Source organism: Geotrypetes seraphini, chromosome 5 (genome assembly GCF_902459505.1).
Source record: "Geotrypetes seraphini chromosome 5, aGeoSer1.1, whole genome shotgun sequence".
In the NCBI taxonomy this organism is placed as follows: domain Eukaryota; kingdom Metazoa; phylum Chordata; class Amphibia; order Gymnophiona; family Dermophiidae; genus Geotrypetes; species Geotrypetes seraphini.
The window spans coordinates 250,812,685-250,829,767 of record NC_047088.1 but is presented as its reverse complement, the minus strand read 5'-3'; positions in this window follow the sequence as shown (position 1 = coordinate 250,829,767).

The following is a 17,083-nucleotide window of genomic DNA, read 5'->3' as shown; positions in this document are numbered from 1 at the left end:
ACTGGTATTTAATAATTGCCTTCCACGCCACTTGGGAATTTTAGCAAAATTGGTGTATTTTGATCTCAGAATGAGGGGATGCTGACGTTCTCAGCCCAACCAAGTAGGGAATGATGTCGAACTGTGAAATGAAGAAGTTATCCCACATATGCACCCCCCCCCCTAAATTCAACACACTTGGCACATTGTCTCTTCCCTTGTAAACCGCTTAGAACTGTTTGTGGTATGGCGGTATATAAAAATAAAGTTATTATTATTGTGTCTTCCAAAAAATACTCTGATGTCTTGTCGCTGAAATAATGCTCCGCTGCTGCAATCGCCTCTGAATCGCTCAAAAACTTTCCCCCTTTCAAACTCTTTTTATGGTTTGGAAACAGAAAATAGTCAGACGGAGCAAGATCCGGTGAGTCTGTGTACTGAAACCCCGAGTGTGTCAAAACATCCATCGTTTTCCCAGCCTTGCGAGTCTTGCAAAAAGAGAATTTCTTTCCGCACTTCCCTCTTCTTTTTTTTTTTTTTTTTATCAATGCCTCATTTAATTGGCACAGCAAGTTACAGTAACATTCTGCATTAACCTTCCTGATCCCAAAACACTGCGGCCATGATCTTTCCTGCTGAACTTTGGGTCTTGAATTTCTTTGATCTTGGAGAACCGGAGTGCCGCCAGGATCATAGTGGTGTAACCATGTTTCATCAACAGTAACTAGTCATTCCAAAAAGTTGGCACCAGCTCGCTGAAAATGCTGCAAAATTAACTTATTTATTTAAAAATTTATTACTCGCTACATCCTACTATCCTGAGCAAGTTACATTGTAAAAACATGCAAAAAATGTAAACAAATACACAAAACATACCATACACTCATACCTCAATAAATCAACTTAGAAGTGTCCACTCGATGTCGCTTTGTCATTTGGGCACCCACTTGACTGACAGCTTCTGCATTCACAGCTGCTCTTGGATTACATTACATTAGTGATTTTTATTCTGCCATTACCTTGTGGTTCAAGGCGGATTACAGAAGAGGATTTCTGGACATGTCCAGAGGTGTTACAGAGTAGAGTGGGATGCTTCAGAGGATTGAAATGTTTCATACGGTGTTATACACCCAACACCTTCCCTGGATATCTGTAGTGTCTCAGCAATTGTTTTAGCTGATATACGCTGATCTGCCAAAATCAACCCTATTACCAAGTGTGCCAATTTTAACATACCAACCTTTAGAGGACCTTAAACAACTCTTGCAAAGTATTAACATTAAAGGCACAGGCTCTAACTCAATCTCTCCTCTTTTCATAAAACATTTCTTTTGCTTCTTTGGTCCCTTTATTCAGACAATGATTGAAAATAGTTTAACCACAGGATTTATACCGAAAGAATGGAAAGAAGCAATCATCTGTCCACTAATAAAAAAATCTCAAAGACTCAATTGCAATTGAATCAAATTACCGACCCATTGCCAATCTCCCCTTTATTTCCAGGGGTCTCAAAGTCCCTCCTTGAGGGCCGCAATCCAGTCGGGTTTTCAGGATTTCCCCAATGAATATGCATTGAAAGCAGTGCATGCACATAGATCTCATGCATAGTCATTGCGGAAATCCTGAAAACCCGACTGGATTGTGGCCCTCGAGGAGGGACTTTGAGACCCCTGTAACTAATAGAAAAGGTTGTTTTCAATCATGTAAGCAACTTTGTAGAAAAAACACATACATTCCATCCTAATCAGACAGGCTTTAGGGTTTAATCATTCAACAGAACACTCTATGATAGGTCTTACAACCAATATCCAATACCACTTGGATCACCATAAATCTGTCCTCCTGATCTCACTTGATCTGTCTGCAGCATTTGATACTATTGACCATCATTTACTCATCAAGAGACTGTCCTCCGTTGGCATTTCTGACCAAGTGCTAAACTGGTTTAAATCATATTTTCAAGATAGGTCAACCAAAGTTATTTTCAACAATTCATCATCAAACAACTATACAAATTCTTATGGGATACCTCAAGGTTCAATCTTGTCCCCTCTTTTATTTAATATTTTTTTGTCGCCATTACTCACTCTAAGTCAATCCATTGGATTCTCCTCTTTTGCCTAAGCAGATGACATCCAGCTTTTGTATCCATTAAATATAGCTGACTCCAATGAGATAATAAATATAAATAATAAGTTAAAACAAATATGTCAATGGCTTAAAGCCAACATGTTGGCCCTGAACGCATCCAAATCTTCAATAATGTTTTTTCCATGGAAAAAGGATCTTACACTTTCATCACAAATACTCTTAGATAATTTCCCACTACAAAAAGTAACAACAGTGAAAATATTAGGAGTCTTACTAGACCAAGAAATTTCTTTTCATGATCAGATTAGTTCATAGAAGATGACGGCAGATAAGGGCCATAGCCCATCAGGTCTGCCCACTCTACTGATCCACCCCCAAGTCTACTATCCTAGGAATCCCACTCCTGGTGACAGGTTCCCTTGGCTTAACCCTCTAAGGGATCCCACATGGGCATCCCATTTGCTCTTAAATTCTTGCACACTGTTTGCCTCGATCACCTGCACTGGGAGCTCGTTCCAAGGATCAACCACTCTCTCGGTGAAGAAATATTTCCTGGTGTCGCCATGAAATTTCCCGCCCCTGAGTTTGAGCGGATGCCCTCTTGTTGGTCAGTAGTTAAAAACTATTTCTATAAGTTACGTCTTATTAGATTTTTATCCAGAGTTTTAAAATCAGAAGCTCTTAACATTCTCATTCATTCCTTGGTCATTTCTAGGCTAGATTACTGCAACACATTGTATCATGGCATAACCCAGAAAGAAATAAAAAGGCTACAAATCATACATAATACAGCAATAAAAATTATTACTAACTCAAAAAAATATGATCATGTCACACCTCTTCTACAAAAAGCACACTGGTTACCAATTTTGCATAGAATAATCTATAAAATTGCACTGATGACCTTCAAAATCCAACAAACCAATGCACCAATATTTCTGGATCATTTTTTGATATCATATTCTCCAGCTAGGACACTTAGATCAACGGAACAGCATTTGCTGACTATCCCTTCTCTAAAAATAATAGGTACCAGAAGAGCTACAATTTTTTCAGTCATAGCACCCCAGCTTTGGAACAACTTACCAATCTATCTAGGTGGAGAAACCTCATTAGAAAAATTTAAAAGCATATTAAAATGCCACCTGTACAAAGACGCATTTGAGTCATAGATGGGATAATTCATCTATCATTAATCCCAGGCTCAAATACCTAATTTTAACCAGACCTTATGTAGAGGTCACAATCTCCCCTCTCCTCTTTTTTGGCTTAGCCACATTTTTAAAACATTCTTCATCACCCTCCTGATGTTGGTTTTTCCCTAAATGTACTCTTACTTTTTTCAAAGATTGTAGTTCACCCCTCTTCCCTTTTGTATCGCTAATTACTTGTGTACATACATTGTATGTTTATTTGTATAAATTATTTTATTTTTGTCTCCTAATTTTAAATTGTCATACACATTGAAGTATTTGATATTGTGTGTACAACAAACTTTTGATAAACTTGAGTTAATTTAATCATGTATTTTTTTTTATGAGTATAATAATCAGCAGACTGGATAGCCTGTTCTGGTCTTTATTTGCCATCATTTACTATGTTACCATGTTACATTCATGGATTTCTTTTGGAGTTTTCTTCTGCAGGAATAGGAACTTCATGACGGTTCGGAGCTGCACACGTGAAAATTCCACACTTTTTGTTGTCATGACTCAATCAATGATTTGAAACAATGTCAAAACATAGCATTACGATTCTGCAAATTGGCACTTTGCAAAATAAAATAACATAATGATTCAAAATGTTGTGTGATCGTGGCACCGAGGTACCCCCCTCTTCAAACCCAGCATGCACTCAAAAAGAGGGAGAAAAAGCCTCATGTAAAAGACTAATGTAGCAGTATAGAACCAAAAGGTACAAGTCAAAACTGCTTTTGGTACTTTCACTGGCAAAAAAAAACAGCTCAGGGTTAGAAAAGTCACCCGGAGGCACTTTCGAGGACTTAGCTGACAAAAGACGATTTGAGCTCCAATGCTGTCACGTCTTCTCCAATTTTCCCAACAAGCAACCTTGTTTCACCAGTATTTGGGCTCATCAGGGGAATAAACAATACAGCCTTGAAAAGTTGTGCGTCCTCGTAAAATTTGTTAACAAAATAAAATAACCCTCTTTTCAGCTACAGTGGCCAAATAACGCTCAGAATTTAGGAAGTTGGTTGGGCTGAGAACTTTTCAGCATCCCCTTGGGGTTTGCTTCCCCTGTTTGTGGAAATCTATGTGCTCAACCATATCTCACAGCTATGAAAACTGGGTGCTCATATAATACTTTAGACCAGTGTTCTTCAACCTTTTTACACCTATGGACCGGCAGAAATAAAAGAATTATTTTGTGGACCGGCGGTTAAAGAGCCAGACCCCACCCATCTCTACCTCAGACTCCGCCCCTAATTGTAACACTATTTTTTCCATTCATTTTTCATATATACACACAATATAATCTTATTAACAACACATAATGGTTAACCACAAAATTAAACTACACAAAGCACACTGTATTCTTCTCAACATTCATTCCTACCAGAAAAACAGATAACTAATATATACAAACAAAACCCTAAGATTCAAGACTCTTCATGCAGTACAACCCCCAGAGAAAAAGAAACAAATGCATTTCTTCCTGAACAGTGCATAATACAGACCAGCAGATGAAAATTCTCAAAATTGACACAATTCAATCACTAAATTCAAAACTAAAATTATTCCCCCTACCTTTTTGTCTCCCTCCCTCCATGCTGTGCCTTCCCTTCTGGCCTGCTCCCACCTGGCCGTTATATGCTGCCCCTGGTGTTATCTTCAGGCCGGCTCCCTCTTCCTCACTGACGCAGTGCACAAAGCTGCGGGCAGCGGCTCCTTGCGCGTCCTATGCCTCATCTGGAAGCCTTCCCTCTGACGTTGCGACATCATAGAGGCGGCTTCCAGTTCAGGCGCAGGACGTGCGTAGGAGCCACTGTCCGTGGTTTTGCGCACTGAGTCAGTGAGGAAGAGGGAGCCGGCCCAAAGATAACGCCGCATCGATCGCACCGCGAACCGGCAGTTGAAGAACACAGTTTTAGGCCTGATGCACGTGCTGGCCCTGTGGACCAGCAGGAAATTTCTGTGGACCGGCACCGGTCCATGGACCGGCGGTTGAAGAACACTGCTTTAGTATTCAAATTTTTTTTTAGATCCAGTATCTTTCTGTAGAACAACTAGTAAATTCTCCAGAACTATTATCGAAATAAAATGCTCAGGAGACAGATTATTTTTTCTGCTTTCAAAAGATCCACCACTGGGACATTATTAGAGGGGTCACTGTTGAATTACTTTAGCTTATTATCCAAACCCATCTGTCTTTTATTGTGCACGCTTTCACTTTACTTTGTCATCCCCTGTTCATATGCGGCAGCCGCACGGTTTCATATCAATTACTCAGACCACTGCTACCACTATGATTAAAAGCTAGAGTGACAGTTCTGCTGTGTAAAACAGCTGCATGCAACATCTGTACACCCCTGTGGGTCGAAAGTTCAAATCCCTCCATGGCAACCTCAGTCACTTACCCTTCTGACCTTGATATAATGAGAGCCAATTTAACTTGGGCAAAAATTGTATTTTCTTCACCTATAGTACTGTAAAGAAAAAGCAACTACTACTACTATGAATTATTTCTATAGTGCTAGCAGACTCACACAGCGCTGCACAAAGTCACAAAAAAGAAGAAACAGTCCCTGCTTGTAAGAGCTTACAATCTAAACAGGCAAGACAGACAAACAGGATGTCCTGGATACAGTTAAGGGGAAGGGTTAATCTGCTGTCTGGGTTGGAGGGCAGAGGAGAGTACAGGACAATCAAGCCATTGTGACATCACTGAGGAGGTTGGCTCTTATTGGTGGAATGAGGCATTATGACATCACAAGCTCAGCTCTGCTTCCCAAAGACTGAAACTGTTCACGCTACTATTATTAATTATTTCTATAGCGCTGTACAGAGTCACAAAGAAGACAGTCCCTGCTCCAAAGAGCTTACAATCTAAATAGACAAGACAGACAAACAGGATGTCAAGGATACAGGTAAGGGGAACGGTTAATCTGCTGGCTGAGTTGGAAGGCAGAGGGGAGAACAGGACAATCAAGCCATTGTGACATCACTGATGAGGTTGGCTCTTATTGGTGGAATGAGGCATTATGACATCACAAGCTCAGCTATGCTTCCCAAAGACTGAAACTCTTCACACTACTACTATGAATTATTTCTATAGCGCTGTACAGAGTCACAAAGAAGACAGTCCCTGCTCCAAAGAGCTTACAATCTAAATAGACAAGACAGACAAACAGGATGTCAAGGATACAGGTAAGGGGAACGGTTAATCTGCTGGCTGAGTTGGAAGGCAGAGGGGAGAACAGGACAATCAAACCATTGTGACATCACTGATGAGGTTGGCTCTTATTGGTGGAATGAGGCATTATGACATCACAAGCTCAGCTATGCTTCCCAAAGACTGAAACTCTTCACACTACTACTATGAATTATTTCTATAGCGCTGTACAGAGTCAGACAGGAGACAGTCCCTGCTCCAAAGAGCTTACAATCTAAACAGCCAAGACAGACAGACAGGATGTCATGGGTACAGTTAAGGGGAAGGGTTAATCAGCTGGCTGGGTTGCTCACCCCTGACCCCTCTCCCCCAAGCTATAATGGATTTTCAAAGTTACTCGGTGCTTGATTGGGTAAGCCAGAGATCTTTATTATTTTTCAAGTGAGGATCAGTTTGTCAAAAAAATAAAAATAAAAGTTCAATGTGACAGCCATGACTGTCACTAGACAAAAAGAAAAACATCCTGTCAACCTAAGGCTGGTGCTAGGGTTTCTGGAACCTGCAGTCTACCAGTCAGTGTCATTTCCCCCCCCCCTGTCCAGCATCTGTCTTCTCTCCTCCCCCCTCCCCAGGTGCAGTAGAACACCTTTTTGTTTGGGGGAACTTCAGCTCCGCCCCCAGCTCCATTTCTAATTCCTACACTGATTGTTTGCATGACAGAGTTGGACCATGAACGAATGCACGGTAAAGCACGCGGTGGACCATTTTGTACATCGGGCCGGCAAATTAGGTCGTCGCTAAACCAGTCTGACCAGTCGTTAGACGGTCGGAGAGTTTGTAGCATCCGGGCCTTATGCAAATTATACACCCCCCCCCAATTCTATAACAGGAGGTCTAACGTTAGGTGACATTTGCGAGTGTATTTTGAGGACTAGTAGTACAGGCAGTTCCTGAGTTACAGACGCCCGACATAAGTAAGACTCGTACTTAAGAACATGGTTGCAGCTTCATTTGATTTCACTGAGCAGTATTTCCAGATTCAGGAATGATGCCTGGCTATATTAAGAACAGTGTGTGGTTGTGCGTGTTGCACCTCAGAGGGAACACTGGTAGGGAGCTGGGAGCAGAGGTAAGCAGCAAGAATCTTAAAATCTGCAAGTTCTGAGTTCCTGTAGTCAGTGGCGTACCAAGGGGGAGGGGCGGTCCGCCCCGGGTGCCAGCCCTGAGGGGGTGCTCTCGGCCTTGCCGTTCAGTCCCCCCCCCACCCCCGAAGGACCGCTCGCCCCACTGACCTTCCTGCACCACCTATTAAGCAGCCCGCAGCAGGATCGCGACGTCAGCGATCCCTGAGCTGCTTGGGCGCTGCTTCCTGCGCCGCGGTCCTGCCTCTCCTCTGACATCAGAGGAGGGGCGGGACCGCGGCGCAGGAAGCAGCGCCTAAGCAGCGCAGGGATCGCTGACGCCGCGATCCTGCTGCGGCTGCTTCATAGGTGGTGCGGGGAGGCCAGGGGGGCGAGCGGGTCCTTCGGGGTGGGTCGGGGCATCAGGCCTTCAGGGTGGGGCGGGGCGGGCAGGCAGGCTGGCTTTCAAGGGGGAGGGGGGGGTGACAGGCAGGCAGGCAGGCCTTCAAGGGGGGGGGGACAGGCAGGCCTTCAAGGGGGGACAGGCCTTCGGGGGGTGTGCAGACCTTCAAGGGGTGCAGGCCTTCAAGGGGGAGGGACAGGCCTTCAAGGGGGGGCAGGCAGGCCTTCAAGGGGGGGACAGGCCTACAAGGGGGTGGGACAGACCTACAAGGGGGTGGGACAGGCCTTCAAGGGGGGGACAGGCCTTCGGGGGGGGCAGGCCTTCGGGGGGGGTGCAGGCCTTTGGGGGGGTGCAGACCTTCAAGGGGGTGCAGGCCTTTAAGGGGGGACAGGCCTTCAAGGGGGGGACAGGCAGGCAGGCCTTCAAGGGGGGGACAGGCCTACAAGGGGGGGGACAGGCCTACAAGGGGGTAGGACAGGCCTACAAGGGGGTGGGACAGGCCTTCAAGGGGGGGACAGGCCTTCAGGGGGGGTGTAGGCCTTCAAGGGGGGGGGACAGGCCTTCGGGGGGGGTACAGACCTTCCAGAGGGTACAGGCCTTCAAGGGGGGGCAGGCCTTCAAGGGGGGGACAGGCAGGCAGGCCTTCAAGGGTGGGACAGGCCTACAAGGGGGTGGGACAGTCCTTCAAGGGGGGGGACAGGCCTTCAAGGGGGGTGCAGGCCTTCAAGGGGGGACAGGCAGACCTTTAATGGGGGACAGGCCTTTGGGGGGGACCCTGGTTTAGAAGTACACGGAGGGAAGGGGTGTTCAAAGAGACGTGCATATGCCAAACTTTGGGGGGGAGAAGAAATAATGGGTCTGAAAATAGAGGAGAGGGAGAGAGATGATGGACCATGGGATTTAGGGAGGGAGGGAAGGAACAGAAAGGAAGAGAAATTGGACACAAGGGATGGTGTGGAGGAGGGATAGAGATACTGGATAGGAAGGTAATTGGGAAAAGAAAGGGAGAGATGGTGGACTCTGGGGTGGTGGGGAAGGAGGGAGAGATGCCGGATGAAAGGGTAGTTAAGAAAAGATGGATCTATGGAGGGAGATGAAAAAAAGGAAAGATACCAGACTTCCTGGGGAGGGAAGGGAAATGGAAAGGGAGGACAGAGTTGGCAGATGGATGGTTAGCATGCAGAAAGAAGAAAGAAGGAGACCCTGGCAAGCAAGTTATCAGAAGAAAACCAGAGCCTTGGACCAACAAGATTTGAAATATAACCAGACAACAAAAGGTAGAAAAATTAATTTTATTTTCTGTTTTGTGATTACAATATGTCAGATTTGAAATGTGTATCCTGCCAGAGCTGGTGTTGGACCGCAAACGTGAGCTAGGATTTAACAGAAAGAGGAAAAGTCCTTTTTGTTTCTTTATTTTATTTACACCACAACGCCAGTGTGGTTAGGAGAAGCCAAAGGGGGTGAAAAAGCTATAAAACCCACCAGGAGTTTTGAAAAAAATCACCCAACTGGGCAGGAAAATCGAATCAAAATTTTTTTTTCCTGAATCTGGCAGCACTAGTTTGCGCTACTGTCTTAGACTTTAGGACCTGGGATTGGGGAGAGATGGCATCCTCAGTACTTTATAATGCAAGTGAAACGAGGATTTGGTCAGACTTTTGAAGGGTCTGCAGAAAAAAAATATTGTATAGGCCAGGGACATGAGACAGCAGGAAATGGGAACTTTTCTTCCTTCTATTTTTGTGAATGGAAATGCTGAGGATGACAGAGAGTTCAGTTAAAATATGTGCTTTATAAGAAAATATAATAATGTGTTTTATAAAGTTTATAGCATAGCTGGCCTACCCAGTGAGGTGTTCCTAGTGGTGGTGGTGGCAGCAGCGTGTCAATGTGTTGAGAGGAAGAGGTGGTCTGGGAAATTCTGCTGAGCAAACTCCGGGCCCATTTCCACCCCCCAGTTAGTCCACTCCACTCAACTGGTTCACACACTGAGTGGATCTTTGGGTGTTGTTTTGGGATCTCTTCCAGTGGTTTATCAGTATCTCCTTCTGGTCCAAGGAAGGAAACTTTGTTATCCTTAGCATTGACCTACAGAATATGTTTGTAACAGCGCTGCTTGTGTGGCATTAGGCTATGTAGTGATCGAAAGAAAAAAACAGACCTTTGCACATTTTTGCACTATATGGTGGGTGTATGAGGAGATTCACATTTCCTGCACAGCTAAGTCCATGTGAAGTTACCTTGTGCTGTATTTGACATCTAGCAAGGTCTCTGTTTGAAAGGAAAGATCTAAACTTAAAAATGAAGTGGCCAGAAGTTATGGTAAAAGCAGATAGTGTAGCTGGTTTTAAGAAAGATTTGGACAAATTCCTGGAGGAAAAGTCCATAATCTGTTATTAAGACATGGGGGAAGTGTCTGCTTGCCCTGGATCGGTAGCATGGAATGTTGCTACTCTTTGGGTTTTGACCAGGTATTAGTGTCCTGGATTGGCTACCATGAGAATGGGCTACTGGGCATGATGGACCATTGGTCTGACCCAGTTAGGCTATTCTTATGTTATGTTCTCATCTGTAGGGGCCTTTGTTTTCACTTCTTATTTTAATATATTTTTTTTCTGGGAACTTATCAGTGTTTTTTATAATGGGAACAAAAATGGAAGAGAATTAATGTGTGTGGGATGAGGGGGTAACTAATTTCTTCAGCTAAATAATTCAATCCACCTCAAACAGACATAGGAGAACTCACGTACCATTCACACACCCTAACATAGCAACATAGTAACATAGTAGATGACGGCAGATAAAGACCCGAATGGTCCATCCAGTCTGCCCAACCTGATTCAATTTAAATTTTTTTTTTTCTTCTTAGCTATTTCTGGGTGAGAATCCAAAGCTTTACCCGGTACTGTGCTTGGGTTCCAACTGCCGAAATCACTGTTAAGACTTACTCCAGCCCATCTACACCCTCCCAGCCATTGAAGCCCTCCCCTGCCCATCCTCCTCCAAACGGCCATACACAGAAACCAAAAACGTCAAAAGAAAAAAACTGTTCGACAACCTCCTAGCCATTCGAGCTGCAAAACTCGACCCCCAACTCTACAACCAATTGACATCGACCACAGACTGTAAAACCTTCAAAAAGAAATAAAAACCCTTCTATTCAAAAAACACATAAAACCGAACTAACACAATCAGAACTGTCCCAAGCATCACCTGCAACTACTCCATATGTACTTCTGATGTCATGACAATTCAGACATAATTTATGTTATGTTATGTTTGGAATATAAGAAAATTTTCACTGCCTGTTTCTATTCTGACCATTTATTCCGTTTCATGGTCATTACAAAAAATATTTTTTTACATGGGGGGGGGTGTCAAAAAATGATGGGCCCCGGGTGCCACATACCCTAGGTACGCCACTGCCCGTAGTCTCTCGAGACTACGATGGGAACTCACGGCAGCCATTGTGGATGAGTGATCTGCACGGGGCAGGAGCGTGGGAAGATCACTTCTGCCCCGAAACACCGCTAGACTACCAGGTAAAGTCCGGGCAGGTCTGGGAGGCAGGAGGAAGGTGGGGTGATTCCGGTTTTAGGAAATCGTGAATAATCAAAATCACGAGTCCTAAAACCGCGAATCGGGAAGGGGAAGTGTAAAGGGATCCCTAGTTGGGGCCAGTTTTATAAAGGAAAGTAGATGATTACTTTTTGCTCTCTAGAATTCTACTATTACCCTGTGGCATCAATCAGTAGCGTAGCAAGGGTTGCAGGCGCCCGGGGGCAGTGGCACTCCCCCTAGTGCCCTCCTCTCCTTCCGCATACCCCACGCTACACTTGCACCCTCCCTTCCTCCCCTCGTACCTCTTTAAATCTTTGCCAGCGCATGCAACTTTTCCGGCCTGCTGCTCCAGTGTTGGCTTTCCCTCTGATGTCACTTCCTGACTCCACAACCTGGACGTGATTTCAGAGGGGAGCCAGGTTGAAGTTGCTCGTGCTTGTGAGGATTTAAAGAAGCACTGGAGGGGGGGAAGGAATGTGCGAGTGAGGCATGGGGTTGGAGAGGTGCCATCACCCCTTTCCCCACCTTATTATGTCACTAACATCAATTACTTTTAAGACTGCATGAAGGTTCGCTATATTCTGCAAGCTAATTCCAATGAATATCTGCTTCATTTTTTTTCATATCTATTTTTTTTTTAGGATAGGTGATGCATTTATATTACAATTCCCCTCTGTAAGGGGAATATGTTTATAAGTGTCATTATATGTAGGATGTACCAGATCACTCGGGTGATTGAAGGGATCAGCGACCTCTATTAAGATTTTACCTGAATTACTTTGCCTGAAGGAATGTGGGCCTTGTTCATTATTTTAGGATAAGTTTCATTTCCTTAGTTTGGTGCCTTTTCTGGGAAATCACGTGTTACATTTCTGTTTTTGCTGTAAGAAAGTGATAATGTACCCTCCTGGACATATATCAAAACTGCAATGCTTAGATAAGTTATTTATTATAGGCTCATAAGGACACCCAGATGACCAATGGTATGCTTTGTAGTAGGACCAATCATGAGTTGTAAAACTGTCTGCAACTAACCTATAGAAACCCCCCCCCCCCTGTAGCATCCCGACATGTATATGAGAATGGTATAAAAGAACTTGCTTTTCCTCATTTGGACACTTCTGAGGCCGAACCTTTACTGCACAGGAGTCCTGCATATGCTGAATAAAGATACTTTTGTACTTTCTTCACGTCTCTGGTTTTTGTGGCTGCCCAAGTGACCTTTCATGATAACTGCAAACATTGCAAAATACTGCAGCCAGGCTGGTCTATTTTGACTGGGAAATTTGAGAGCGTAGCCGCTTTGGAGATAAGAGTCCACTGGCTGCCCATAGAAGCCAGTATTCTGTTCAAGGTCAGCATCACTGCATTGAAAATCTTAAGGGATCTTGCTCCACAGTTTATGCTCTGGTTTGTACTTTTTCCTTCTTCTGACATATTAACAAAATTGAGAGATCCTATGAGATGACATTTTCTGTCGTCCGAGGGGGTTAAATAACTGAAAATCTTTAAATCATCTTTCACTTATATTATAGCAAGTCCATAGAATAATTCACCTAACCATCTCAGATATTTGAATGCCTATGTGCCTTGTAGGAAACAATTGAAAACCTGGCTATTTAGTAAAAGCTGATACTTCTCTGAGCTATCCCCAGTTCTCTTCGCCAAACTTAATATAAGCAAAGTAATGCTATAGGTTAAATGCATGCCTATATTTTAGGGGTGAGCATTTACATCAGCCAAAGAGTTGGTATAAAATACACCTAGACTCCTAAGAGCTGTGTGTAATTTACAGTATTCTCTTTTTCATGCATATAACTGTGTGCTCCACCCAGACTCCATCTATGTGTATGTTCACCTTCAAAGAACAGAAGAATAGCCTTATTGGGTGAGACCAAAGACCAATCAAGCCCAATAGCCCGTTCTCATGGTGGCCAATCCAGGTGACTAGTTCCTGGCCAAAACCCAAAGAGTAGCAACTTTCTGATCCAGGGCAAGAAGTGGCTTCCCCCATGTCTTTCTCAATAACAGATTATGGACTTTTCCTCCAGGAAATTGTCCAAACTTTTCTTATATCCATCTATGCTATCTGCTCTTACCACAACCGCTGGCAACACGTTCCAGAGCTTAATTATTCTCTGAGTGAAAAAATATTTCCTCCTACTGGTTTGAAAAGTATTTCCCTGTAACTTCATCGAGTGTCGCCTAGTCTTTGTCATTTTTGACAGAGTGAAAAATCGATCCACTTGTACCCATTCTACTCCGCTCCGGATTTTGTAGACTTCAGTCCTATCTCCCCTCAGCCGTCTCTTTTCCAAGCTGTAGAGCCCTAACCGTTTTAGTCTGTCCTCATTTGAGATGAGTTCCATCCCCTTTATCATCTTGGTCGCTCTTCTTTGAACCTTTTCTAGTGCCGCTATGGGCTCCTTTTAGTAAGCTGTGCTAGCGTTTATAGCGCGCACTGAAGATTAGCACGCGCAACCCTTGCGTTACACAGAAATACTAACGCCAGCTCTATGGAGGTGTTAGCGTGTAATAATAATAATCATTTATTTATATGCCGACATACCAGGAAGGTTCTAAGCGGCTAACAACAGGAAAGTAGTACATGCAATTCTAATAAATACATCAAGATAAAAATACAAACATATAAGTAAAATGAATAAAGTTAAAAAGATGTGTTAAAAAAAGCAGAGAACATTAAGATACAAGCCTAACGAATAATGGTGTATTTAGCAATTTTCTAAAATCTAAATAAGAGAAAGCTTCTAACATCATTTTGCCGAGCCATGCATTCAATTTGGCGGCCTGAAATGAAAAAGTTCTCTCGAGGAACCTCTTATAGTGACAAGATTTTATGGAAGGATATGTAAACAGATGTACTCTCCGTGTATTCTTGTAGTGCGCGCTGAAACCGCTAGCACAGCTTAGTAAAAGGAGCCCTATATCTTTCTTGAGATGAGGAGACCAAAATTGAACGCAATACTCCAGGTGAGGCTGCACCATGGCGTGATACAGGGGCATTATTATAACATTTCTAGTCTTATTAACCATCCCTTTTTAAAATAATTCCTAGCATCTTGTTCGCTTTTTTGGCCACGGCCGCACATTGGGCGGAAGGTTTCATCGTATTGTCTACAATGACACCCAGAGCCTTTTTAAGCGCCATGGTATGGGAGAGCACGTAGCCAGAATCTTAGCATTTCCATGTATAGGAGCATTGGCACCTTTCTTATAGAATTATCCTTCACATGTGCAGAAAGGTTTATAAAATCACTCTCTAAATGCAAAAGAACAATTATAGAAATATTCAAAAGTTGCTAAGATTAAGAAAGCATAATGTCTTGACTGATGAAGCCTTCACATCCTTTGTCACAGCAAACCCAACATAAGAACATAAGAATTGGCGCCGCTGGGTCAGACCAGTGGTCCATCATGCCCAGCTGTCCGCTCACGCGGCGGTCCTCTGGTCAAAGACCGGCGCCCTAACTGAGACTAGCCCTACCTGTGTACGCTCTTGTTCACCAGGAACTTGTCTAACTTTGTCTTGAATCCCTGGAGGGTGTTTTCCCCTATGACAGACTCCGGAAGAGCGTTCCTACCACTCTCTAGATGAAGAAGAACTTCCTTACGTTCATACGGAATCTATCCCCTTTCAACTTTAGAGAGTGCCCTCTCATTCTCCCTACCTTGGAGAGGGTGAACAACCTGTCCTTATCTACTAAGTCTTTCCCCTTCAGTACCTTGAATGTTTTGATCATGTCCCCTCTCAATCTCCTCTGCTCGAGGGAGAACAGGCTTCTCTAATCTTTCGCTGTACTTTGGTTTCAAAGATTTCCTTAACAAGGTCTATAATAAATTAAATCGAGCACACCTGTGTATACTCAGAGTCATTGAGCTTATCTGAATACTACTGGATGAAGAATTATCCTTGTTCTGTCCATGAAGCAGATTTGAAGCAAAAATTTTAAACTTGCCAAACTCGGAGCTGCTGAAAGAACTCCAGGATAAAGTTATTTTAAGGAACAGACCTGGGGGGAAGACTATAACAACATTTCAGTGTGTTTGAATATCACTTAAGACAATGCCAAGCCCACGATTACAATATGGAAATAGTGTGGCACCATCAACATACTGGCTCGGTCAGGCTGTCCTTCCATAGTCAGTAGCTGTGAGTTAACCAAACTGCTGAGGAAGGCCACTTTAAGGCCAAAGATTACTACAGAAACCTCTAAAGTTGAATCTTAGATGGCAGAGACCTCTAGTGGTTCTACTAATACATAACAGCATTTTAGAAAGGTCATACAATTTGGAACTGAGATGTCCAGGTCCATTTCAGAACAGGATCTGCTGATGTAGACCCTGGTCTACAATGCAGGGAGAAATGGGTGTTTATACACTTAATACTACTGCTTATCACTCTCCACTTTGCAACCCCTTTCTGAAGAGTCCAGCCACATCCCTTGAGTCTCGGTTGCTTACCACCAGAATCTAGAACAAAAGGGAGATACTAGCCAGCGTGGCACAGTGGTTAAAGCTACAGCCTCAGCACCCTGAGGTTGTGGGTTCAAACCCATGTTGCTCCTTGTGACCCTGGGTGAGTCACTTAATCGCCCTTTTGTCCTAGCCCACCAGGACAGACAGGGAAAAATGCTTGAGTACCTGAGTAAATTCATGTGAACCATTCTGAGCTCCCCTGAGAAAACAGTATAGAAAATTAATAAATGTATAGTATGGAAAGCTTCAGCCTCTAATAACCAGAGCTAGTATTGTGACATCATAAAGCCTCATTCCACCATTGCCTAAGAGCCAACCTTATTAGTGATGTCACAATGGCTTGATTGTCCTATATTTGGCTCACTTTTACTACATTTTGATTTCTAGAGTGGTGCACTGAGGTTGTGAGTTCAAACCTTGTGACCCTGGGCAAGTCACTTAATCCCCCCATTGCCCCAGGTACATTAGATAGATTGTGAGCCCACCAGGACAGATGGAGAAAAATGCACGAGGACCTGAATAAACTCATGTAAATCATTCTGAGTTCTCCTGGGAGAACAGTATAGAAAATTGAATAAGTGATTGTAATGTTAATAATACACTAAGGCCCAATTCTTTATTGAGGCCATAAGGTGTCACCATATCCCTTCCATTTATCATGTTTTCTTTTTATTTTAATAATTTCCTATCTCCCCCTCATCACAGAGAACAAAACAGAGAATATTATAATGCCTTCGGATCTTGAATATTGTGTGCAGTTCTAGTCACTGCATCTCCAAAAAGATATAGCCGAATTAAAAAAGGTTCAGAGAGGGGTGACCAAAATGATAAAAGGGATAGCATGACTTCCCTATGAGGACTCGTCAGCTTAGAGAGGAGATGGCCGAGGGGGGCTATGATAGAGGTGTTTACTCTTTCTGAAAGTACAGCGATTAGGAGGCTCACAATGAAGTGACTAAGGTAATCCATTTAGAAGAAATCAGACAAAAAAAATATTTCTTTATTCAACGTATTATGTTGAATCGATTTTTATTATCAAATAACACAGAACAGACCAATATGTCAGAACCACAGG